This window comes from Trachemys scripta, chromosome 4 (genome assembly GCF_013100865.1).
Source record: "Trachemys scripta elegans isolate TJP31775 chromosome 4, CAS_Tse_1.0, whole genome shotgun sequence".
Lineage (NCBI taxonomy): Eukaryota > Metazoa > Chordata > Testudines > Emydidae > Trachemys > Trachemys scripta.
The window spans coordinates 72,269,524-72,296,954 of NC_048301.1; the positions used below are offsets into that span (position 1 = coordinate 72,269,524).

General features: G+C 49.9%; 1 protein-coding gene across 1 annotated transcript in view; it reads left to right on the top strand.

The window, feature by feature from the left end:
* Positions 1–18,066: 18,066 nt before the first annotated feature.
* CHRM4 (cholinergic receptor muscarinic 4) overlaps positions 18,067–27,431 on the top strand; it is a gene marked incomplete in the record, with an annotated part of 39,914 nt that continues 30,549 nt past the window's right edge. Inside the window, 1 exon segment of the mRNA XM_034770106.1 lies at positions 18,067–18,283.

Genomic DNA, 27,431 nt, shown 5'->3' on the forward strand with positions numbered 1-27,431 from the left:
TGGTGCAGCTGAGCTCTCAATCTGAGGGACAATTGCCTTTGAAGTTTGGGACCCCCGCTCTGGGTCATTCTAAGCTTATTTTTGTCTCCACAGCCACAGATCCCCACTGGTGGCTTTTACTATCAAACAACATTTTGGGAAGATGTTCAGGTGGTGCACATCACTGTCACTCTATTGACTTCAGTACACTGACTTCAATGGAACTAGGCCAATTTAGACCAGATGAGGATCTGGCCCTTTAGTTTATTCCTGTCATTGAGATGCATGTTACGTCTGGCCAGACAATAACTATGGCACAGCTGTATAGGATCTGTGTGCCCTTTCCCTAGCACAAGGGGGATTTTCCTCTACTTCCTCTTTCCTTCCAGAGTTTCCCAAGATGTGGGACACGATTTGGCTGACAATCACTAAAGAGAGGAGGTCACATTCCAAGCACATTCCCAAGGTTTGGTTTGTAGTTGGAAACTTGTGTAACCACTTGTTCTTCATTGTCATCAGACATGGAACATTATGGAAATGTGCAGTTTTTTCCCAAGGTGAATTCTGTTCTTCATTCACTCCCCTACAGTGCCCTGGTTCCCAAGCACTGCGCAGCTGATTACTTGATTAGATTTCTGAGTAACTCTCCCATAAGGACCTGCTTTTGCCTCTATTGACATTACTGTGTACATTGTAATTATGCTCACACTGCCTCAAATCAGCAGAGTCCAGACTCTTTGGCTGATTCTGAAAGCGGGAGCTGTGCCAAGACTGTTGTTGCCTGATTGGGGTTGCGAATGAGAATTTGTTGTTACTGTAGCCTAAGCAATATTTTTGTCTCCCCAGCTCAGCTCACATAGGCTCTAGAACAGTGATTCTCTGGTTTCTGTGACTGTATGTTCCACCTCCCTGCTTTAGTGATAAGCCTCCTTGCAGGGCTCCACTGGGGTCCAGTGACCAGTCACCTGTGTATGCTCGTAACCCTCAATGGGTCTTATGATGGCTGGACTGGGGTATGGAACTTATGGGCAGGCACTGGCTGGTGCAGTCAAGGTCTTAATCTGCTGGACTGGTACAGTTGACTGAGAAAGTTGGGGATCACTGTTAGAACTGGTGTTTCCTCCAATGTGGGTGGGCATTAATGTCCCTAGTTGAGGCTGTAATTGACCCACTGTTTCATAAATTACTAGGGAGTTCTGATTCTCCTTTGCTGCAGCATGGGAAGCTACACGTTAATGGCATACCAATAAAGCAGCCCCAGCCTACATTTTGAGGTGTTGGGGTTTGTTGAACAATAAGTATAAAAGGAGTGATTCAGAGACACTTAACCCCTCTATTAACCAGAAAAAAAAAAGAGTTGCAAAAATGGAGAATGCAGCAAAACAATTATATTGAAATATTCCAAGTCGTGCTTATATGGTAAATGTGACAAAATTGAGTGCAACCTTAAAATAGCAGCAGCAGTCTTTTCAAATCCCAAAAGCAGATGAGTATTGACTTGAAGAGAGTGCAGTGCACCAGGATGGGGGGTGGAATATTGTATTTAATTCTAACAGGAGGGAGAAATCCTCTTTGTAGCTCACTTATTGTCATGAATTCATGGCCACCAGTCTACTTTGGCAAGGAGGAAATGCTTGCATGGTCCTGGGGCTCACTGTGAAATGCCACTTCTTTGGCCCTTTTGTGAGGCACTGCTCAGGGAATGAACTGGCTGATTTGATCATACTAGTTGCTAACAGATCAGGGAAGAGCTATGACTGCACCATTCTGAATTGGATTCAGACTGTCTCTCTAAAAGCTTCTAAATCAGATCAAGAAAGATTCAGCTATTTTTCTCTTTCTGGCTGTATCCAGAAATGGTAACTCGTCTAAACAATACTGGGAAAGGGCACTTTAAATGTAGCATAGCCTAACAGTTCATCTGCTGTTTTGCTTAGAGAGCTGTTGTCTACAAAATTCCCCAGTCGGTGCTCTAAACATGTTTCAGTGTTCCTTTGTCTGACTGATGAATAGCTGCTAGTTGTCTAATATTGACAAACGCTAACATTACAAGCCAGGCCTAATTTCCAAACGTGGGCGCCTCGCACTAAGCACCTAAGTCTCTGTGCAGGCACCTAAATCAGCTCAGAACTTGAAATGGGATAATTAAGCCTCTGACTGTAGGCACCCAAGTTTGCCAACTGGGCCCCTAGAGTGCACAACTCTGGGGCTCCCTGTACAATCTTTTACAACAGCGAGGGGCTTCTGCCCAGTATTCAAGTAGCCCTATGATAAACATCAGACAAGCCTTGGTCCCTTGTTATGGCTGCTCAGTGGCTTGTGTGAATTGTATTAGTGGATGCATTTCCACAGCTCTCTCAACACTCCCCTTCACAGCCAATCGGCCTCTCTGGCGGCAGCCTCGGCAGAGAAATCAAGGACTGAATGGGCCACGGAGACTGAACTCTCGTCCCCGCCCCAGCCCATGGTCCCTCAGGCCAGGCTGGGGCGGGCCCTTGGGGGGCCGGTGTACACTCCTGGTGTTGGGGTTGCACCTGCTCCGTGGCTACACACAGGAGTCCGTTCCCAGGAGCGGTCTGGCTGGCAGCTTTCCCCGGCACTATACTACAAACGAATGAAACCCCCCGTCCACTGGCTTGTCTTTCCGAGCAGTCGGGGGGGGGGGGGACAACGACAGGGGAGCTTTAAGCGAGCTGCCTAACGCCCGCGGGCTGAATCATTGGGTCTCTGCGCGCTGTGATAAAAAAACCGGCGTGTGGCTGTGTCCGGAGCACCACCCTCGGGTGCTGGGACAGCGCTGCAGGGGCCAGGCCGAGTTTTAACCCTTCCCTCTCCTCTAGCCGTGCAGCCACCTTGCTCCCACCGCCCTCCCTGGGGTGGGTTCGCTCGGGGGTCGGATTCTCCTCGCGCGGGCGCGGGCACGACTCCCTGCTTTACACCCACATAAGTGGGTCCCCACTCAGGCCAGGACTCGTTTCCTAAGCGCTAATGAGGGGGCGGCGGCACCTGCCGGACGGGGAGAGCCAGGGATGTCAGGTGCCCATGAGGGGTGGTGGAGGCCGGGGCTTTGCGCTCACACCTGGCCGCGTCCTGCTCGGGGGTGTAAACGCAGCTGCTCAGCCCCGCTCCCGGGCTAATCACTTTGTCAATGTTCCCGCAGCTCCGCTCCCGCTCGGGGTTTATCAGGGGAGAGGCGGGTGTTGCCTTGGAGGCGATTTACCAGTTCCCTCCCCCGGCCCACCCAGAGCCATGAGCAGGGCTGCGGCCCGGCTCCCACACTGGCCGAGGGCCCCCGTGGCTGGAGGGGGGACGGACCCCGGTGCCAAGGGAATGGGTCTGCGGGGAGCCCGGCTTGGGGCAGCCTCAGTAGCACCCCAGAGTCCCGGGCGGTGGCCGGGGACGGAGCCAGCCGGGCTGGGGGCTGGTGACCGCAGGGCAGCGTGCCCGGAGCCCCGCAGCTCCGGTTACAGCTGTGGCGGATCACAGCCCCCCGCCCCATTGCTCTGCTCTGCGGGGAAGGGGCCCCAGCTGGGCGATCCGCCCCCCAGGCTGCAAGGCAGAGCGCAGCTCCAGGGGCCGGGCTCCCCCCCGCCCCCGGCAGGGCCCCCGGGTTGTCTCCTTCCGTGCCTGGCAGCAGCGCTAGCCCGTCGGTGGCTCGGGGCCGCTCTCCCTTCGGGGGGCGCTGGGACTGGCGGGAGTCTCTGGCTCCCCCCCTCCTGTTTTGCGGCTGCTGGCGGGATGAGCATTTCGCGCCGGGCTGACTCGGGGGGGGGTATTACGAGCTATTTGCAATGGAAATACCCGCCTCGTCAGCCACGCTCGCTTTACCCCCGGCCGGGTCTGAATAATAAAGCTCGGCGGCTTGCTCCAGCCGGGTGTGTGTGTGGAGGGGGGGCATGAGAAGGGCCGCGTGTGGGCCTGGACCTCCCGCTTCCCCCGTCACCTCTTTCCCCAGGCTGCACTTCTGCCCCCCCTGCCTCCTCCCAGACACCTCCTGCGCCGGACACCTCGGGGCGGAACCAGGCTCTTCCCAGATTGGCGCTGCCCCCCAGCCCGGTGCACTGGGGGGTGGGGGTGGGGGGCGAGGCGAGCCAAGGAGATTTCACTGCGGAGAAAGGAGCTGGGGCGCTCGGTGAGGGGCAAAGAGCCTGGGGCGGGGGGGGGGGGGTGTGGGGCGGCATGCAAAGGGGGTGAGAAAGATGCTCCCCAGACAGGAGCGGGGAGGCAGGGCTGTCTCAGGCAGGTGGCACCACGAATTACAGGCTCATTTATGGCTTTGGTCGTTTAAATCAGGAGAGCTATGGATGATGTTTCTCCAGGTTGAAAGGGCTGGTACTTGGAGGCAGACATGCCACCTGCATGAAGTTACCATGCCAAGAGAAGCAGGCCGAGGACCGTTGTCACCGGAATCTCTTTGTAATTCACCCGCAGCTGAGGGCTGGTATCTGGTTATGTGACCCTCGTTTAAGTGTGTATTATGGTAGTCTCTAAAGAGCCCAGCCATGATCAGGGGTCCATTGTGCTATGTGGGTTACCGACCCATAGTAAGAGCCAGTCCCTGGCAATCAGACAGACAGGGCATGAGAAAGGAAGGTGTCTCTTCATTTTACACAGGAGGAACTAAGGCACAGACAGGCTTAAGGTCACCCAGGGAAAGTGCACTAGCTCTGGCGAACTGAACCCAGGCTGACTGGCTTTCTAAGAGCTACCTGCTAATACAATCACTGGGATTTATGCAGGAATTACTGGGTGAAATTAAATGGCCTGTGTTATGCTGGAGGTCCAACTAAATGATCATAATGGTCTCTCCTGGTTTTAAAACCTATTAATCTCTTGATTAATCCCAGTTCAATGCCTTAACCACAAGACCATTCATCTTCTGGAGAGATGATTATGGATGGCAAGTGGCAATGAAGAAACAGCATCAAAAATGGTCATCTGCCTTTTAGCCCACTTAACCTCAGGATCTTCAGGGGCCTAAACACCACTGAGTTAAGTGTTCAAAGGGCAAAGTGGATTTGTAGATTTCCAGGAGTATAAAATGATTTGGGAACAGAGGAGATTTAGAGCAAGAGGATCTTGGTGGATTCTTGCCAACAGATAATGGAGAAGAAGAAATTACTGGTCAGACAGAATTATAGTGAAGCTTATGGGAAAGACTATAAAAAGGAAGCCATCTGAAAATAGATGCTAGAAATATGACGATGAAGAAAGAGAACAGAGACACACAGTTACATGAAACACAGCCAGCTCCATGACTACTTTCTACTCTAACTTCCTTAAGACATTAAATGTTCTTCCTTTAACTGCAGCTGGATGAACTGTGAGGCACGGTTGTGTAAATCACCCAGGATGGCCAGTGGTTGGACATGTTACAGGCCTTTGTTTTCAAGGGAGAGTATTCTCTTTTCAGAGAGGTATTGTCTGAAGTGAAACCAGTTATTGATGAACTGTTAGATATATACTAATACACATAAGTACAGGGAGAAAATTGGCAAGTTCAGAACAAGGCCCCAGAGGCTGAGTAGCAAGCGGAGTCTGGGAGTTGTAAAGATAAGTATTAGTATTTGTCATATTGTTTATATAGCACTGAACTACAAAGTAATAAGGTGCCAAGAACCCTGCCTCAAGAAGATTACACTTTACGGCCCTATGCAATTGACTACAAAACTGGACTAAATAAAACTTCTTATATGCTGCCATCCCAATTTACAACACAAAAATGGTCCCACCCAGTAGATCTACAAACTCAGAAGATGAGTGTGGTCTTGATAATTGTAAGAAGAGTCTATTCTGTCCTGGAAAAGAATTACTACTGAAAAGATGCAGGTAAGTCACTGTTCCACATTTTGTCAAGTATCAGGGGGTAGCCGTGTTAGTCTGTATCTACAAAAACAACAAAGAGTCTGGTGGCACCTTAAAGACTAACAGATTTATTTGGGCATAAGCTTTCGTGAGTAAAAACCTCACTTCTTCGGATGCATAGAGTGAAAGCTACAGATGCAGGCATTATATACTGACACATGGAGAGCAGGGAGTTACTTCACAAGTGGAGAACCAGTGTTGACGAGGCCAATTCAATCAGGGTGGATGTAGTCCACTCCCAATAATAGATGAGGAGGTGTCAATTCCAGGAGAGGAAAAGCCGCTTCTGTAGTGAGCCAGCCACTCCCAATCCAAGATAAAGATCTTGTAGGTGTTTGTCTCTGTCTGAGGGGTTGGAGCAAATTCGGTTGTATCTTATCAAGCATTCGTAAAACTACAATACCCACCTGGGGAAGTGAGGAAACAGATTGACAGAGCAAGACGGGTACCCAGAAATCACCTACTACAGGACAGGCCCAACAAGGACAATAACAGAACACCACTGGCCATCACATACAGCCCCCAGCTAAAACCTCTCCAGCGCATTATCCACGATCTACAACCTATCCTGGAAAATGATCCCTCACTCTCACAGACCTTGGGAGGCAGGCCAGTCCTCGCTTACAGACAACCCCCCAACCTGAAGCAAATACTCACCAGCAACTACACACCACACCACAGAAACACCAACCCAGGAACCTATCCCTGTAGCAAACCTCGTTGCCTACTCTGTCCCCATATCTACTCTGGCAACAGCATCAGAGGACCCAACCACATCAGCCACACCATCAGGGGCTCATTCACCTGCACATCCACTAATGTCATATATGCCATCATGTGCCAGCAATGCCCCTCTGCCATGTACATTGGCCAAACCGGACAGTCCCTCCGCAAAAGAATAAATGGACACAAATCGGACATCAGGAATGGTAACATACACAAGCCAGTAAGTGAACACTTCAATCTCCCTGGTCATTCTATCACAGATTTAAAAGTCACTGTCATTGAACAAAAAAACTTCAGTAACAGACTTCAAAGAGAAACAGCAGAACTAAAATTCATTTGCAAATTCAACACCATTAATCTGGGCTTGAATAGGGATTGGGAGTGGCTGGCTCACTACAGAAGCAGCTTTTCCTCTCCTGGAATTGACACCTCCTCATCTATTATTGGGAGTGGACTACATCCACCCTGATTGAATTGGCCTCGTCAACACTGGTTCTCCACTTGTGAAGTAACTCCCTGCTCTCCATGTGTCAGTATATAATGCCTGCATCTGTAGCTTTCACTCTATGCATCCGAAGAAGTGAGGTTTTTACTCACGAAAGCTTATGCCCAAATAAATCTGTTAGTCTTTAAGGTGCCACCAGACTCTTTGTTGTTTTTGTTCCACATTTAACACTGGTGGGTCTACAAAGTCCATCATTTAATGGACCTGTGTAGCCATTACATTTTCATGGCGTTTTCTTGCATTTAGGAATCAGTTCTACTTAAGTCAGTGGAAAATTCCATCCCCAAGATGTGGCAAAATATGAAAGTTTCAGGAATGTCTTAGTATCTCGGGGACATCTGCAAGTGGTGGGGCTGAGTGGGCAACAATCCAGATTGCCAGGAGCTTGGTTGAGAGAGATGTAGTTAATCACCACTTCTTGTTGGCCAGTTCATCCATCCAAATGGCTTATGAGAGAAAGAAATGTCATTTTCTATTCTGAGTGAAGAAAAATGCGACCAATGTAATTTACTAACAGGTGGTGAAACAACAACAAGTACATTAACATTCCAAAGTAAGTGAAGCAACCACCATTTCTCCTAAGATTACACATGGGGAGACTTTTACTTTTGCAAACCTGAGCTCTTTTGACTAATGAGGTTGAATAAAACTAGGATGGGAGTTAAAAGTTTAAAAGTACAGGCTTTTTCCTTCTAATCTGATTACACTTTTTGATCTTGGTGATTGATCAGCCCTGGAAGAAGACTCCTTGCTGTTCATTACAGTCTGATGTCTATCCATGGGGAGCCCAGGCTTTAAACAGGAGCCCTGGTCAAATAAGACAACTACTGTGTAATCTAATTGTCTTTGAAGCATAACATGTTGAGCTAGTTCCTCGGCCTGCTGCCTTCCTCCTAAACTTCTTAAAGTTTTCGCTGAAGTTTTTGTTGATGGGGAGGAGGAAATTGATTGACTGAAGACTTTAGTGAACTGTAAAGGGCTGGTGGAGTGTCAGGATAGTGTAACTGTTAGTCAGTGGATTTTGTCTTTTGCCATGCAAACCTATAGCAACCCCAGTCCGAAAGGACAGTAGCTCAGCCCTATACTACAACCAGACCTGGCCTACGCAGAAATTTAGTTATTCGGGGTAAAAAGGGCATGCTGTCTGCCACTTGGTTGGCTTCCCCAGTGACCTGCCTTGACTGGATCTCTTGTCCCCATCTCATCCCACATACAATCCATCCTCAGAGACAGAATGTCTTCTCTTAGGTAGCTCATGATAGATCTTCCTGCTTCCCAGAGGTGTTTAGTTCTTGTAATTTGCTCATGTTAATCTAACCATGTATGCAATGCTGAGCCTGAGGCCTGGTCTACACCACAAAGTTAGGTTAACATAATCTGCTTTGAGTCAAACTAACTGTGCACGTGTCTACACTTTAAATTTGTCTCCCCCCCTCAATGTAAGTTATGCCAATATAGTAACACCACATCTCCAAGCAGCGATTGAGCCATGGTCAGTGTAATGAAGTCAACACAGCACATGTATAGACACTGCATTACCTCTGTCTACCCTAACAGTCCTCCAGCAGCTGTCCCACAATGCCCAACATTGACCGCTCTGGTCACAGTTGTGAACTCCAGTGCTCACGGGTTATGTAGACTGCAAGGCCCACTACCCCCACTTTAAAGCCCTGTGAATTTTTGAAGTGCCCTTTCCTGATTGTCCAGCTTGGCGAGCATACCTAGCAGCTCCCATTGTTGTGTGCAACTGCCCAAGTGCCCATGCTGGCTACACGTTCCAGCTGCATTCTGGCTTGGAGTAGAGAGGAGATATTGGATCTCCTGGGCCTGTGTGGAGAAGAGGCTGTACAGGCACAGCTATGGACCAGCTGTAGAAACGTTGACATATAGGAACAGATTGCATGGGGGATGCAGGTATCAGCAGCAGTGCCATGTGAAAGTGAAGGCATATCAGAAGGCGAGGGAGGCCAACATTCAATCTGGTGCTGACCCACAGACCTGCTGTTTTTACAAAGAGCTGCATGCCATACTTGGCAGAGACCCCACCACCACCCGGCAAACCATTGTTGATATCTCCAAGGAGCCCGAGCCACAGGCCCTGGCTTGAACAGTGAGGATGAGGTGAAGGTGGAGGAAAAAGAGGAGGAGGATGGGAGACATGCAACCAGGAGGTCCAGCTGTGCTGCAAGCCAGGACCTTTGTGAGATTTCACTGCAGGCCAATCAGTCCTGGCAGTCGAGCATGGATGAGCCCGATGCAGGGGAAGCATCCTCTGCTACATGTGTACATGTATTTCCCATTACAGTGATGGCATCCCCAACTTCAACAGGACTCAGTGATTGACTTTTCATTAATTTACTTATACTAGAAGAGATAATGTTACAACAAAGAGAGGTAGAGCTGTTCTCTGCTTTTCATTCCCTGGGAGAGTCAGGCAAGGGGGGGCATGCAGAGCAGCTTGTTTACGTACATAGGGATGTCCCTTGAATCCTCCTGAGAGATCTTGATGGAACTGTCATGGAGGTACTCTGCAATGCTCTCCTGGAGATTTCTAGGGATGGCAGCCTTATTTCTTCCTCTGCAGTAGGACACTTTCACACACCAGTCAGTGATAACTTTGGCAGGCAGCATGCAGTACACAGACTAGCGGCATAGGGAGGCTTTGGGACACCACCAGCATCTGTGCCTTTGTTACCCTCAGGAGTGAGATATCAGCTATAATCACCACTGCCTGCAAAAAATGGTGCCAGTACTCAGTGCCATTGCCCTACACTCATAGTTTCATGCAACTGAGCAATTCTCTCCTCATTTCCCTCACCCAGGCAGCCCCCAGTCACCAGAGCTGATGCTGTGAGTGGTGTCATGCACAAGCTCTCCCAAGCTGAAGTGTCAATGAGCATGTCTTGATTAAAAGTTATAGGGAACAAGGGAAGGGAGTTCTGAATCTTAAGTTTTGCTTTCCATTGTGAGTAGACTGATAATGGTACCTCTGTGTGTTTTATCTGCAGCTGCTGCAGCCTTGAGGGAGTCCCCCTCCATATCCATGGAATGCCTGGACCAGACAAGCAGGAGAAAGAAGAGGACTCGGTATAACATGTTTAATGAGATCCTGCAAGCCAGTGCTGACTTAGACCATGAGCATAGGGCCTGGCAGGTGAATGTTGCAGACAGCTTGGAGAAGGAAAGAGTGGAGAGGAGAAAGCCCCAGGGTCCCAGCAGGAAAAGGAGAGGGAGATGCACCAGGACATAATAGGGACTCCCTGGCAGCAGACACAGATGCTGCTAACTCTTGGGGACCTACAGGTTCAACAATCTTGGGCTCACCTCCCTCTGCAGTCCATGAGGGACTCCATTGCAGCACCTCCCTACCCCCCGCCCCATTCAATATTCCATGTGGCATCAGGGGTCGCTGACCTCCCCCTACCACTCCACCCTGGGAACATTAAAGACAACTACAGCTTCACATACATGGACCCATGAAAGCCATGGTTAGTGTAGGTGTAGCTAAAATGGATATGAATGTTCTTTCCCCTTCAAAAGTTTATATTAATTTATTAAGTTTTTAATGTATTTGCTTTTAAATTGCCAGGATTTTTTTTCTTTTCACCAGTTTTGTTACTGAATAAAATTCTATTATTTGGAACATAATTAATCTTTATTAGTTCACAACATATGCTTCCGAGTGCCTAGCAGTTTTGAAAGCAACCCATTACTTGTTACTGTACAATGTAACATAGCTCATAGAGCAGTAACAAACAGTGAAATCACCATAAATGTACAGCAAGCATTGCAAAATTAACAGTTGCATTGACAGTGCTATTGTCATAGATGTACACCAAACACCACACAATTCCAAACAGACCCCAAAACATCAGGGGCAGATAGAGCACAGTGCACCACAATGCATTACCGTGGTTCATAGTTAAAGTGCTCTTTGCAAGCCCCTCCCTAAACTGTATAGCTCCATGTTGAGCTCTTTTAATATCCCCTGTGTCTGGCTGTTCAAACTGAGCAGATAGCCACTCCACCTCTGCCCTCCCTCCCAGCAGAAACTTTCCTCCATTTGCTTCACAGATATTATGCAGGATACAGCAGGCAACTATAACCATTGGGATATTTTGCTCATTCAGATCCAATCTTGTGAGTCAAAAATGCCAGTGTAGCAGGGTGGACACCCGCTCCTGCCTGGGAGGGCTGGAAAGCAGCCCTGGAGAGGGCTGCAGCTCTAAAAGCTGGGCTGATTGGGGAAGCAGCCACAGCTGGGCCATGCCCCAATCAGGCCACAGCTGGCCTGTATAAAAAGGCTGTGAGAACAGGAGCCCAAACAGTCTCCTTCTGCCTGTAGAGGGAGAAGGGCCTGGCTGCAGGGAGCTAGAGACAGGGTACCTGAGTGGAGCAGGGATGGGGAAAGGCAGAGGATCTGGGGAGCTCCAGCCTGGAAAGCCCCAGGCTGCAGCCTAGCATAAGGCCGACAGATACTGGGGGTTGCAGAGGGTGGCCCAGGGGTAGGCCAAGGCAGCAGGTCCAAACCCAACCTTGCCAGTGATGGGTAGGCTGATACTGCAGTCTGCCCCAGGGTCGGGGGGGGGGGGTGTTAGATGATGACTGGCAGTAGCCTTATACTGAGCAAGGTGGGGATAGTGGGTGAGGGTTCCCCAGGGAGGGGAGACCCTAAGACTAAGGGGTTACTGCCAGGGGGCAGCGCCCCAGATAACAGGGCACTGGTTCTGGGAGGGACACAGGGGGTGTGTGGCCCAAGCAGTAGCGGGACACCAGCCTGCAGAGGGTGCTTCGGAGGCTGGCGAAGAGCTAATTCCTGAGACGACCAGCAGAAGGCGCTGCAGGGGTGAGTCCTGCATGGTCACAGCCAGCATCCCTCCGATCTATGAAAAGCACATTCAAATATCATTCTACACCTGCCGAGTAGGTAGTTGAATCTTTCCTTGGTGCTGTAAAGTTGGCCAGTGTACGGCTTCTTGAGCTGGGTCCCACGGATCACTATTGGCATTTCAATATTTCCAGTGGTAATCTGCCAGCTGGGAAAGAAAATCCCTACTTGTAGCTTTCTGAACAGTCCTATGTTCTTAAAGATGTGAGTGTCAGGCACTTCCACTGACCAATCCACACTGATGTTGGTGAAGCATCCCGGTGATCCACCAGTGCTTGCATAACCATAGAAAAGTAGCCCACTCTGTTGATCTACTCTATGGCAAGGTGGTCTAGTGCCAAAATAGAGAGATGAGTGTTTTCTATCACCCCAATGCCATTCAGGAGCCCCATTTCTGGAAATACATCCACTAGATCCTGCATATTGCCGAAAGTCACAGTCCCGTGTACCAGGAGATGATTAACTTTCACATTTTTGCACACTTTCATGACAATGGCCCTTGTAGTGGATTTTCCAACTCCAAAATGCTTTCCACGGTGGATTGCCACTCATTTCTCCACTGTCAGTGCAGCTCTCATTTTGGTGTCCCTATGCTAGAGGGCTGGGGTGAGCTTGGCACACAGATCCAGGAATGTGGCTTTGTGCATCCAGAAGTTCGGCAGCCTCTGCTCATCATCCCAAGCCTGCATTACTATGCAGTTCCTTCCATCAGTGCTCCTTTCTTGGACTCAAAAGTGGCACTCCACCATCTGCCGCTCCTTCATCAATGCCCCCAACAAGCTTGAATTGGTTCTTGCTATGACCCACAGCAATTAGTTCACCAAGAACTTGTCATGATGCCCACTGATTCGGTTTTTCTTGAGGTTCTGCAAATACAGGAGGATTGTGCAGGCTGTGCTTACAATGCTTTTGACAATAGCGCAGAGCTGTGCAGGCTCCATACTTCTGTCAGAGGTGGCAGACAGCAAGGTGGACTGTGTGGGTTTGTGGAATTTTGAGAAAAGGTGTGAAAATTATGTGGTCTAGATGACATTATGGGATGGAGACAGTTGCACACTAGCAAGTTGACCTCTTACTCCCAGTCACCCCTGCGCAACTCGCTTCAGCCCCACCAAGCATTGCCAAAACATCCCAAAAGATAGTGCGCTGGATGGTGGCAGGTTGCACATTGGGATACCTGCCCATGGTGCACTGTGCATCAACACAGGCACTCCTGGTGAGCTTGTGCAATGCCCACACAAGGATCCAAGTGCACATGCGCACAAGCAATGTACTAACTGCAATGGCTTTATGCCAACAAAACTTGCATTGACCAAAGTTTGTAGTGTAGACGTGGTCTGAGACCCTGCTGGACAAGGCCTGGCGACACAAACCCTGACTGTTTGGCTGCCTTTTAGCCATCCCACCAGTCACTACAACAGGTTAATATGAGGCATGTCCCCTTAGCTGGGTGTGGGTTATTGGGGGGGGGAGGGAGGGAGGGAAGAAGGTAGATCTTTATCATATAAATCAGCATAACTCCACTGAAGTCAATGGGGCTATGCTGGTTTGCACCAGCTGAGAACCTGGCCCTAGCGCTAGGAAATAATTCCATTCTGATAATTCCAGATGAGGCAGGAGAGAAGGCACCTGCAAACAGCCTTGCAACTGGCACTAACTGAGAAGTTCCAGGAACTGGCCGGTGGCGAGCTTGTCTTTGGCCCCTGCAGTAGCCAGAGGAGAAGGATCCTCTGGGTGCTGATGGGGAACAGCACAATGGGAATTTATGCAAGTGACTTGCCTGCTTGACCTTCTCAGGGTGCCGAGCGATGCAGTGAAACTTCCAGCCTTGGAACTGTGTCAGCAAAGAAAATTGTCTAAATTACAATGCAACATTATCTTTGGTGTGACTCAGAAATCTCCCCCATTCTCATGGCAGGAGATTCCAAGGAGGGGGCACTGCAGGCTGGGCCCCTGTTTCTCCTGCAATCCTGCGACTATGAAATACTGCCAATATTTTAACAAAGGGCTTCCGCAGAATTGTCCCCCTTAACCTGTGATAACTCCTCTGTCCCAAAGGTAGGTGGTGGTGGGGGGGTTGTGCATGCAAGGGAGAGAGAAAGGGTGCAGAAAAGGGAGGATTTGTATGCAAGGAGTGTGTGTACATGTATGTGGAAACAAAGAGGAGGGAGAAAGGGTTGTGGGTTGATGGGTGTATACGCGTGTGTTCCAGCGGGGAAGGGTATGTGCGGAGAGGAGGGAGGGATTGAGAAATCTTTTTATTTGTTTTTCCTCCCTAACAAAACCGCTCTCATAGCTACACGAGAGAAGGCAGCACTATAGGGTAAATCAGATATTATGGAACCGTGTTTTGATGCTTTGTCCCCGGGAAACTATACCGAGTGTTTGAAAGCGAGTGTATGGGGGGGCAAGAAAGGAGTTATTGTTTACAATTTTTTGAAGGAGGGGGTCTTGTCTTTGAAAAATCCCCGCCCTCGTGGGCAGCCTGTTCCATTTCAAAAGCAAACATCTTGCTCACTGGATTTGGATAAATCCTCTGTGGCAGTGCTAGTTTATCAGTATGAAGCGAGGAAAATGGACTCCAGCAGAGGCAAGAAACCTACCCAGCCCTGCCCTCCTTGTAGTGGCGGGATATGAATCGGGGACTCCCAGGCGTCCGCTGTAGCCCATCCCTCATCCTACATGGGAGAAAGAGCCATGGTCTCCTTTCTCACATGCAGCAGAGGATGCAGAACATTAGCGCTAGGTGTAAATGAACTACATCGATCAGTTTGCTTGTATGAAGCTCTTTTTAAAGAGCTGAAGGTTTCAGGGATTGGAGTGGATTTTCAAGAAGGACCATCTCCAATGGCTAAACGGGGGAGCATGGGGTTGTCTGTGATCGCGAGGCCTCTTCCCATGGAACCTCTTCCCCAGGTTTTTCTGCTAGCAACTTTCCTACCGATCCGCGGCATTCAAAATTCTAGAAATTCCTGTCCGAGGACAGTGATCCCACGTGTCGGTCCCTGAGCGATACAAGCTCAGCGCCCCCATCTACCTCCCGTGCGTACCTCTGTCCTTGGTGCTGAACTGAGGGCGGTAGCTTTTCAGCCGGACTAGAGGGCAGATGCAGTAGTGACTTTGAAGACCTCTGAATAACTTATTTGAAACATCCAGGAAAACTTTTGACTTTAGAATAGAAATATTTTTTGGGGGTGGAATCCCCACCGATATTTTCTGAAATAGACGGCAAAGTGGGGAGTGGGGAGGGAAAAATTTCCCATAAATATTTGAAATTAACGTCAGGTGAAATTACAGGGTTTCAAATCTATGTGTCAGCTGCTGAAATGTGAACAGCTGCTTCTTTTGTGATTTATTTTCTTTCTCTGTGATTTTTTTTATGATTATTATAGCATCGCTGATCTCTCTGCTGCCTGATCTGTTACACTGACGGAGCATTTGAGGAATCAGCACAGGAGTGCATAACCTGAGAAAAGCGAGGGAGGCCATGATTAAAAAAGAACGTGACACTATATTCTTGGAGGGGGGGTTCTGTTGCAGGGCAGGGGTATTTTGAGAGGTTCTGTTGCAGTGGTGGGATTCTGGTGCAGGGCAGGGGTATTTTGAGAGGTTCTGTTGCAGTGGTGGGGTTCTGTTACCGGGCAGGGATATTTTGAGAGGTTCTGTTGCAGTGGTGAGGTTCTGTTACCGGGCAGGGGTATTTTGAGAGGTTCTGTTGCAGTGGTGAGGTTCTGTTGCCGGGCAGGGATATTTTGAGAGGTTCTGTTGCAGTGGTGGGATTCTGGTGCAGGGCAAGGCTGCTGTGCTGGGTGCTGTTGGACCACGGGGGTTCTGGTGTAGCGCAGGGATCTCCTGCAGTTCTGTTGCAGTACTTGGGTCTTGCGTGGGGTTCTGTTGCAGTGGGCGGTTTCTACGGGAGGTTCTTTTACAGGGTTTGGTTTCTATTGCAGTGCCAGGATTCTACGTGAGTTTATCTTGCAGTGCAAGAGTTCTGTGCAGGTTCTGTTGCGGCGCAGATTTTCTAATGCAGGATTCTCTTGGGGCGCAAATGTTCTCTGCGGGGCTCCCTTGCGGTGCTTATCTTCTTTATAGGGCCCTGTTGCAGTGCAGGGGGTCTGTTCCAGTGGGGTTCCATCGCATCCGCAAGCTCAGGGATACACTTCAGCTTGGGAGATGAACTCTCCACCTTTGTTGCTCAATTAAACTGTGCTGGAAATTGTTCCGAATCTCCTCCCCCTCTCTTCTTCACTTGCATATTCCTTCCGCACATTCTAGCAGAGAGCCACGATGGTTGGCTAGAGAAGGGGAGATGGTAGAGAATTTAGAAAACCCTCTCCTGGCCTGAAGAGGCAGGTTCGTGGCTCTAAACTGTGTAACAGACGGCTTTCCATTCCCTAAACCCCTTGATCTGGAGGCGCAGTCAGGTCCAATCCGCCGGGAACCCTTCCCAGCTATTAGAGCAGAATGGGCGTTGGGGGAGCGGTGACATAAGACGAGATGTTTAACTCATCGACTCCGTATTGTGTGCAGCCAGTTTGTGCATCTCGGCGCCTCTGGCTCGGGGAGAGCGATCCCCGAGCAGACTGCGGAGTCTGCCAGGAGTCGCTCCATTCATGGAAAGCCAGCCACTGGCGAGGTTACCTCCGTCCCCCTTCAATGCGCTCTGGGCTGAACGTCGGGTGCGGGGGGAGTAGGCAAGACAGAGGCTGCCCCTGGAGCTGCGTCCCGCCCCAGGGCGCTGAGAATCGCCCTGCCATCAGAGTCCGCTCCCCTAACCCCTCTGCCAACGCCCCGCAGCCCCCTCCGTCTCTGTGGGCCCGGCAGTCGGGGGATCTAACTGGGCCATGTAAACCGGACACTACCCACCCCGGAGCAGAGGAGATCACACACCTAGCCCGTTCCCGACCGCTGAGAGATCACCGGGGGGAGGGGATTAGCCCCAGAAAGTGCCCCAGAGCGGAGTCTACTTAAGCACAGGCCTGCGCTCTGGGGTCCCCGTTCCTGCCCAGTGAGCTGGGCAGCGAGAGGCCGAGCTCACCGTCCCAACGGGGAGCTGGGAACACGGGGTTTAGGAAGCAGGCGGCCAAGACTCAATTAATCTTTAGTTAGGGAGCTAATCTCATTAGCCCTTGGCCAGATGTCTCCGTAATGGAGCCCAAGCCCTCTGCCGGGGGGTGGGTGGGGCAAGACTGTCTCTCTCCGGATCCGGGAGAGCTACTCTCACCGGAGTCCGGTCTGCCTCCCTCGCCATCCTGTGCCCTGGGCCGCCGCTCTCTGGGCGCCCTGTGGGCAGCGCACACGGTCCCTAGTGCCGGCCCGTCAGCTGAGACTGGAGCCACTGGCTCGGTGCTTGGAAAGGCTGAGCCCCCACTGGGGCTCTGCGATCGGCGCCCCTCTCCCTGTTTGTCCCTCCCACGTGTCCCTTCGACGCCACCCCAGCCCGGGAGCTGTCCGGCGCTGAAAGCCCGGGCGGGCCTCCCGGGCCGACAGCTCGTGGGTACATGGACCCTGTGCGGCTTGGAAAGCGCATAACCCCCCTGCGGGCAACACAGCCCAGGGCCGGCTCCCGCCCCTCGGCTGTGTCCATGGGCACGGAGCTTGTGGAAAGGGCCGGGCGGTTCTCCCGCTGCCCCGGGCGGAGGGAGGCTGGGAGCAGAGATTTAACAGAGTCCCCACCCCTCCCCGGCCGTATAGGGGCCTCCGCCGTGCCCCCCTCGGCCATTCACACTGGAGCCAGGGCGGCCTGTGCCCTGCCCTCCACTGTACACCTGGGGCCGGTGGTTTCTGGGACGGTGCCTCAGACAAAGGCAAGTAATGGGGGGGCATGACCCTGAGCTCCCGCCGCCCGGGCCCTGCCCTGCCTCCCCTCCCCCAGTGATGTGCCAGCGGCGAGCGACAGTCCCCCCAGGTTGGGTGAGAGGGGAAAGTAGCGCTCGCAGCCCCGCCGTGATTGGCTGAGGCTCCATTACATCATGGTTCCGGGGCTGCCTCGCTGCTTTTTCTTTCTTTCTTTCTCTCTTTTTTTTTTCTTTTTTGCACGGGGGAGAAAAGTGGGCGCGCGCTTGTCAGCGCGAGAGGGCGGCACATCTGGGCAGGGCTGGGCGCGGGGCGGCCCCGGCAGGAGCGCTGGCCACGCCACGCCGGCCTGGCTCCGGCTCTTTTCGCCTTCCCGGCGCAGCCCCAGCTGCCGAGAGCGGAGCCAGCCGGGGGCGGCGAGGGAAATGCCCGAGGGAGCCTCCCATGAAGCGGACTCCGGCGTCCGGGGATCGTTTGCTCTCCCTTGATCGGCACCAGCCCTCCAGCCGCGAGCAGTTCCCGACGTGCACCATGGGCTTTGAGAACAGCACCGGCGCCAGAGCGCTAACGCCGTGGGGGGCGCCCGGTGAGTGAGCGGCTCTCCCCCCCAGCTGTGCGGGGTGGGGGGAGGCGGGATGCACAGAGCGATCCCCGGCCCGGGCATTGGCTGGCCTTTGCCCCGGGCAAGGAGCGCGGGTATGTTCATCCCTCCGCCTGGCTTCTGCTTACGACAGTGACCTCTCCAGCCGGAGCGGGGGCCCGGGGTGCCCTTGGTCAAGGAGTTTGCAGGAATGGTGGGGAGGGGGGGTAGCGCAGATTGGATAGTGGGGGGTGATTCTCTTCCCCCCCCCCCCGCCGCCCACTCCCCAAGCGCCCTCTGCGCCTAGGCAAGGACGTGCCCGCTACTTTGGGGTGTAGTTAGACGGGAAGGAGGCGGGAGCGGTGAGGGAGGTGATCGCGCCGGGGTACAGAGGTGGTCAAAGGGATGGTGTCTGCCCCGGTCCCTGCACACAGCGGGGTTCTCGGGGCAGCTGGGACGGACAGGCTTTCCCGCGGCTGGCTGAGGACGCGCTGTCTCTCTGTCAACTTTCCCGGACTCCATTTCCCTATAAATGGCTTTTTCTCTGCGCTTCTCTCTCGCCTTTGGTGGGCTGTCACTTGGCGCAACATCTGGGAAGCGAGGGGAAGGCAGAAGGAGGGGTCTAGAGGCCAGCGAACCGCTCCAGCTGCTGAGGGGGGGCGTGGGATCGGGACTAACCCAGATTCCACCAGCCGGCCCCGCCGCTCGGGGCAGCGCCGCACCGGGCCAATGAGATTCGGATCGCCCTGGGAAGCGGCTCTCAGGAAAGAGCCACGATCGGTAGCACCTAATTCGGATCCAGTCTACAGCCATATTAGCCTGGTACCAAGCGCAGGAGGCAGTTCTCGCCTAGGGGACCCCGCACTTCGGCCCCAGCGGCTGGCACTGTTCCCCTCGCCTTCCCCACCGCCTGCAGCCTCACGGGCAATCGCCACTAGAGACTCCCCCCTTCTAACAGCACCCCAGCAAAGCACGTGGCACTCACCTGGCTGCCCCCCAAGTCTCGGTTCCCCGGGGGAGCTCTGGGGACAGGGGGACGCTTCCCCTCTGCAGCACTAGAGCCTACTCAGCCCTGGGCTTGGCGTAGCCCCGCTTTCGCCCGGCGCCTGGCCGCGGGCACCGCTAAGGAGCAGTCTGGGCGGTAGAGCCGGCACCCCTGACTCCGTTACAGTTAGCGAGGGACTCAGGGGCACATAGGGCATAAATCAGGGTCGGAAGGACACGAGGCCGTGTCATTATCAAGCAAACCCGGGGTCGTTCCTGTTCCCTAAGCCGGAGAGCAAGTGCCGTAGGCAACACCTTTGTTACAATGTGCTGGGCGCGGTACAAACTAGGCAGATACGATCGCTGTCCGGAAGAGCTGACACTCTGATGGAGACAACAAAACAGGAGGGAATGGGAGCGATGAGCAAATACAAGGGGCTAGGCGGTTATTGGTCAAGGGTTTAAGGACGCGCGCGCGCGCGTGTGTGTACACACACAGACACTGGGCACTCTGGGATGTGTAATCATGAGCTGGTGTGGATCATGCTTATTCTGTGTCACTGGTATGATATTAAAGAGCAGGACTGCGTGAATCTACCGCTGAAGTACTGTAGAGAGGACAGCCGGGAGATATGTATTAGATACCATCTAGTCCTCCCCACTCCCTTGCAGGGCACGGATTGTTCCTTTAAGTCCATTCTCCCGGGCGTTGACTGTCAATTTCAAATGTCCCCACGAACGAAGAGGCTGGTATGACTCTCCTTAGGAGATGATTCCGCTCTTTCACCGATCTCAGTTTGGCTCCCCGGTCCCCATTCACTTCACGTTTCTTTTGCTTAATTTCATCTCATTACTTCAATTTTACCCACTGGGCCCATGCAAGGTAATTCCTTCCTTTCTTAGGTTTACTTACTGAAGGTGTAGAGTAAATCAGTGGGGTTGGGTGACTGACAAGGTGGGACTAGACTATGATGTGTGAATGGATTGGAATTCTCATTTGCGGTCACTTTAAACAAGACATTCATTTCTTGTATTGTTCCTTTCAACTGCATCCCACCTGGAACTGTGGAAGTGGGTGACATCAGAATGGGCACCAGTAGGCGTTGTGACATCAGCAGCCGTCAGCTTTCTGGAGATATTGTTTGATATGATGCTTCCATTTCTAAAAAAACCTCTTTCCCAGCAGGAAACTGTCTCAAAAGAGACTCCTTTTAAAATGAAAATTGCTCCCGCCGATTTCCTAGCAGGGGGATGATACACCTAGCAAGCGGGGTCTCCTGCTCAGGCGAAGGAAAGGAGGTGGTTCCTTTCAATCCATGTTTATGCAAAAGAACCACTCACTCTTCTTGGCACATCGGAGGGGTAAAAGCAATGATTTAGCAGAAGGTGATGTGCATAGATAAAGTGATCTCCTAGCTGATCTCTTTCCATTCCAATGATTCAAGGATTCTCAAATCTTTTCGTGGCACTTTAAGGGAGAGATTGTTGTATGGCTGTCTCCCTCCCATTCGCCATTGTGTGAGCCCCATCTCCTTTTCCATTCACAGCTGTGCTGAGCCCACCTCCCCTCCCGCTTTCACTAGAGTTCAGAGCGTCTATCTTCCCACTGGGGACCAGGTGACTTCCCTGGGGCAAATGATGTTAGGAAAGTACTGAATCCTGTATTGCCAACCCCAAATGAAAAAAGTCATGAGTCAGGGCCTCCTCAGATCATGAGACTGGTTTAAAATCAGGACATTAGACTGACAGTTAGGGGAGCTGGGCTCAAGACACTGCACTTTCACAGACTGCCAATGGGACCTTGTCAGGTCACCTAGGCCCAGCTCCACAAGGGTGTTTAGACTCCTAACTTTCACTGAAATCAATGGAACTTCGGAGCCTAAACACCTTTGAAGATCTGAGCCTTAGCCTTTCTGTGCCACCATTCGCTGTCTGCCGAAGGGGGAGAATAGGACTTCCTGGTGGTGCTCTGAGGATAAGTCCATTAGAACTTGTAAAGTGCTTGGATACTGCGGTAATAGTGGCCATACAAGTATCTAAGGGTACGTCTACACTGAGTAAAACACCCACAGCTGGCCTGCATCAGCTGGCTGGGGCTGTGGGGCTATAAAATTGCAGGGTAGACATTAGGGCTCTGGCTGGAGCCTGAGCTCTGGGACCCTCCCCACTCGGGGGGGGGGGTCCCCAGCACTTGGGCTTCAGCCTGAGCATCTATACAGTAATTGTATAGCCCTGTTAGCCTGACTCAGCTGAAATGGGCCAGACACCAGTGTTTTATTGTAGTATAGACATACCCTAGGCTGGTTAGATAGTTTTCTGGAGCTGGGGATTTAAGTAAAACACCAGATATTGGAAGACTCATGATAAAATTGCAAGAGTTGGCAACCATACTGTACTTTTAGCTTTTTTTTTTTTTTTCCAATTTTGGCAGCTGGAAATGAGGAGCCAGCATCAGCCAGCTCTCTCCACAATTCAGTTTAGGAACCTCTTCAGTTATTCATTGTCCTTCCTAACCTGACCAGTGGCACGCCCAGACAGAGGTTTCCAGTGTGGACTAGCAGTCACAGCCTGTGCTTTTACCAAAAAGCTGGAAAACTATGTTGTTGTTTTCACTGGCACACTTCATGTTAGCTCAACACCAACTAATGGCATCCATTCCCAGAGAACCAGCTAATACCAATTCCTGCATGGGAGACACACCCATTCCAGAGAACCAGCCAGTTCCCGTTCCCACATGGTGGAGTCATGCCCATTCCCAGAGAACCTGTGAGATGATGAATCATCCCTGAACTAGAGCCTGATTAAGCCACATGCGGCGATGAATCATTTCTGTGCTAGGCTCTAGCCAATCCACAAGTCAGGAGTTGGTCTGGTGACTCTCAGAGCAGATATTTAAGCCTCACAGGAGAAACAGCCACTCAATCTGCCTAATAACACTTCATGGCTTGGTACATTCCCCTGCTTGATAGCGGTGACAGGTACCACAGGCCTTAGCTTGTTCCAGCCTTGTTGCCAGCCCTATTGTTCTGAGAGTCTGCTATTGACTCCTGATTCCACCGTTGACCACTGGCTCTGGTTCTTAGGCTGACTGCCACTGCACCAACCACTAGGCCTGGCTATCCATGTCTCAGTTTCTGGCAGAGCCAGACAATACCAGTTCTGGCATGGTGGAACCAGCCAATACTGGGTCATACATGTATGTATCCAGTTGTATGAGACAGATATATTTAAAAGTGAAGGGTGGTGCTTCTGGCCCTTTAGTTAGAGATTCAAATAGAATGCTGTTCATATGCTAGCAGCATGGACTCCATCCTAGGCAGAGCGCAACTGTTATCCCAACAAAACACTCTGGCATATACTATCTGAAACGGGACTTGTAACATCACCACCATTCCCCTTCCCCATTAACATCAATCTAGATAGTCTCTCCCAGAGCGTAGAAATTGCAGGACATTTATTCTGCCTACCTGGAAAGCCCACGCGCAAAGGTAGGGCAATTTTCTCTGGCCAAATGTATTTACATTTAAAGCAATGTTAAGGTTACACATTTAGATGCAGAAAATCAGGGAGTGAAGAAATAAAAGCTCTCATGAGGCACAGGTCAGCAGAGCATCTAAGTACTTACTTGAAGCAATTACTAAATCAAAGCCTTAGTAATGTTACCTTGCTCATACTGTACAGATTCAGGTGACATTTACTAGCATAACTATTAATCAAAGGTATTATGTGCAGTGTGGGTGAGCTAATATTACTATGAAACACTTAACTTTTGTATTCTATTTATTATTATTACTATTATTTCATGGTGCACAAAGGCATGATGGGAACTTTACAGAACTCATCGAAAATTACTGTCCATGCCTAAAAGAGAATGCAATGTAAATTTTAGATGAGTGGGTTGTGGGGGAAACATTGGGATGGAGGATGGATGGATGGATGGGGAAGGGTAAAGGTTATCACAATGGGATAGTTTGTTCTTTCATGTTAGGCACATGACCACCTCCATAGATTAGTATGTTGTTTTTAATACAAGAGAGCCTAACAGAAATGATTTAGTACTGGCATAATTCATTTATTACGGGCATTGCAGAAGGGGCAGTGTGTTTGTGTTTAAACCTGTCCTCACAAGATTCTAGTAATACACAGTGTTGGGACCCAAATAGGTACCTGAGGGAGAGAGTTTTTGCGTTTAATTTCCTTGTTTTTAATAAGATAGCAAACACCCTATACCCTTCCCTCCCAAAGTGTGGGAAAGATACAAAGGGCCTCTACATGTTGACACTGAAATTGTGCTAACTATGCTCTGGAGTTCCTCTCTCACTGAGATGTTTGGAGATCGTGGGAGTAATGATCCAGGGCCACTGAAGTGAATGGGATTGGCAAGTCCCTGCTATTTTTTCTGCCAGGCTGGGTTAACAGGAAAGCAGCACCTCTAAAAAGAAAGCAGATGAGAGCATCAGTAACAGGAGTAGATAGAAACATAGGCTATAATTTAAATGTGCCATCTTTGTATGCATGCTGCCAGATGCCCACACACAAAATGCCATTTTGAGCTTGCACATGGGTAAATTAAGTTTAGCTAGCCACATGCAGTTACACAGCAGGATTTTCTCTCACATGGCCAACTGGTACTTTTACCCAGGATCAGAAAATCGGGGCACCTTTTGGAGAATTGTGCTGTCAGTGTGACATGCACCTAATTTGCTCCCCCAGATTTTCCTTAACACAACCTGGAAATAGTAACTTCTTGGGCAAAACAGGTGAGAGCTCCAACATTGGATGTCACAAATTAGGTGTAGTGTTGGTAGGTTCTGCTATAACCTTAGCAGGTACCTCTTGAGCACATTCAGAAGTGATTTTTTTCAAATTACTTACTTCTGAGGGTTTATCTCCTTCCCTCCACGATTCCTCCATAGGGACGATTTAGATGTAACACTTAGAGGATTTTTTTATCCAGCCATATTTGAGTTCCTGGTGAGCATAATGAAATACTGGAAAAGTGCATTCTTCACTCTCCAATAGCTCAAAATCATGTGTGTGTGTGTGGTGGGGAGGGCGGGAAACTATTGTGGGTAGATTCTGAAACCAAGTCTACAATGTTAATCTAAAGGAGCATTTTTCAGAAAGTTCTGAGAATGGAAATATGGATGATAATGAAAGTCCCTATCATGGATGCCATAGAGTGGTTACAGAGTTCCTGGTCCTCAACAGTTACCAGAGAAGACCAGGATAATATAGAGGGACTTCCCAGTCAGGGAGTTCTCTAGTTATGGCTCTTTGTGCTTACCTCCTCACACCTCAGAAACTAGAATCAAAACATACAAATCCTGCTATTTCCCCAGTTTTCTAGCAAATACAACAAGCATTTCCTTCATCCAGACCTGTCTGCACTTAAATTGTAGCAATACTCACTGGTCGTATAGAGCTTTGTGCATTCAAAGTGCTGTATAAGCATTAATTAATCAGTCTTTACATCTTACCTCAGGGCTCAGACCCAGATCCTCAAAAGGTTTAGGCACCTAACTCCCAATTTTATAGGGACAATCCCGATATGTGGGGCTTTGTCTTATATAGGTACGTATTGCCCCCACACACACACACACCTCCCATCCCGATTTTTCACACTTGCTATCTGGTCACCTTACCTAACTTCCATTGGTTTCAATGGAAGTTAGGTGCCTAATCCCTTTGAGGATCTGGGCCTCACCTCATTGGTGTTCCTCTAAAATTGTTTAACTTCCAAGGAGTTCAGACCACCAGTTGAGAAAGAGCAGGAATCCTCAAGCTATTCTGCCCAGGTTGCTAACCAGGTGTAGGCTGGACGATTGTAGCATTATTACTTATTTATATAATTAATGTATTAATTAGTTGCAACAAAGTATCACTCTTGACCAATTCCAGGCATTTCTGGCCTATGAGAGCACATTAATTCATATGAACTCCATTTAAACCTTTAGTTACTGGATTAACTTACTGTGCATACTGCCTCTCATTTGCACTTGCCAGCCTGCATATGTTCAGAGTAATTCATTTACTGAATTTACAAGCAGGGTTTAGGCATTTCATAGGCGTATTACTACTTGGCCATCTCCCATGACTGTGGGCCAGAAACTTGGTGACAAGTGGTAGCAGGCTATGCTGCTGCTCCATGCCATGATTTTGCTCATGGCAGAGTGGAGGAATAATCAGACATTAATGTCGGTGCATAAAGCAGTGCATTCTGTCCTCAAGAGTCCCCAGTACATCTCATCTCTGTTACCCTGGTCTGCTCCCTCCTGCAGGAGTTCTGCCTCTTGTATTGAGAAGGGAGGAATGATAGCTGAAGGTAACAAACACAAAACCAGGCAACAGTCTTCACTTGCCCACACGGATACACCCAAACATCATGTGCACAAGCCCTCTCTTTCCCCCAGACACCATCTGTGCACACACCCTTCACACACACACCCTTCAGTTTGTCACATCAGTATAATTGATCATGGGCCACAGTGTTAATTTATGAAATATATTAATATAAAATCCTGGTTCATTTAAAATAGTGGCCTTTGGAGAATTGCTCTCTGTGAGGAGCCTCTGATGAAGAAACTTGTATTCAATGGCCTTGACTTTGTGCCACTGTTTACACTTGTAATGGTAGCATAGTGCACCCACTTGAACTCTAATGAAGCTCAGAGGCTTAAACTTGAGTGAGGCTCATCATACACTCATCTCACTGAAGATGAAGTTGACTGGACTGTACTGTCAAAGTCCTCTAAATGGTGCTGCTATGGATACAAAGCCCTATTGCTATGACAACCCAGAGGTCACTAATGGAGGTCCTGCAAATAAGAGTCCTGTTAGCAACATAATCACTCTTTACCTATACTCTGTGCCTCCATCCTGTCCTACACCATTCCTGCTCTGCTCAGCTTGACTCAACTCTTCTCTTCAAATTGTGCAGCCACACACTGATCAGAGACTCCCACAGGATCTGTCTGGGTGAAATTTGCCCCATGCAAAGGATCCATGCACAACTTACATTTGAGAGAGACTAAAGTGGTGCATCAGCTTTTTGCTTGTCCTCTGCACAGGGGTGAATTTCATCCTATGTATGGGATGTGTTGGTTCTTGGGGTACCAAGGACTGAGAGTCAGTTTGTTAGCCCCCTGTCTCCAGCGTGAGGGACATTTGTTTATGCTTAGCTGTGTGTCAGCTCCCTGGCACCACCAGCCTGTTACTCACCCAAGCACTCTCCGTTGGGAAATGCTAGCACTTTGTTTGCAGATTAACAATAAGTATACCCCAGTCCCTGAGTCCCTGTGAACCAGCTCCTTATCCACTGAACACTCACAGAAATACCAAGTGTGCTGTCCCCAAGCAAATAATGTAAACACCAGCTTATATGATTCAACTAAGATCAGCCCCTTGCTTAATATCACAGCACTTAGATATACTGATAGTGAAAACAAGGATAAGTTAATTACCAAGGTTTCAAGAGATAGTGAGCAAGAATAATGGAACTAAAAATTACATATAGAACAAAATCATAACATGCTTTCTGGAGACTAACCTTAACAGGCTAACCTCCTGTCTAAAGAAGTTTACCTCACCCCCACAACATCCTCTGCAGAGTTTCAACCAAGGTTGGCTGAGATCTCATTTTCATGAATGTAAATGCACTGCTCATTTACTTCCTGGTGCAGTATAAAGTGGTGTCTTCTTTGCCTTTTACTTATATCTCAAAAGTTCATTGTCTCTACTCAGTCAGGATAAGAACCCAGGGCTTATTTTCCTTTGTGCTGCTTCTCTATTGATTTCACATCTCCCCGTTGACTTCACATGTAAATGGATATTCATTGTGTTAATTTACAATGCTTAATCTGCATCTCAACAGAGAGACAGGTGAATAAACATCCCTTGCCTGATAGAAAACCTGTTTGTCAATTCTGCCTTGATAACAGATTTTAAACTATCCATACAAAGTATTGGTATATACATTTCATAATGATATTGACCAGTGTGTGATCCTGGCTTTCCTTTAAGATATTCTCACATGATATTCTTTGATGACAGAATGTACCTACCAGACATGGGACATTCCTGTAACCCCCTTGTTAGTTGTCATTAAG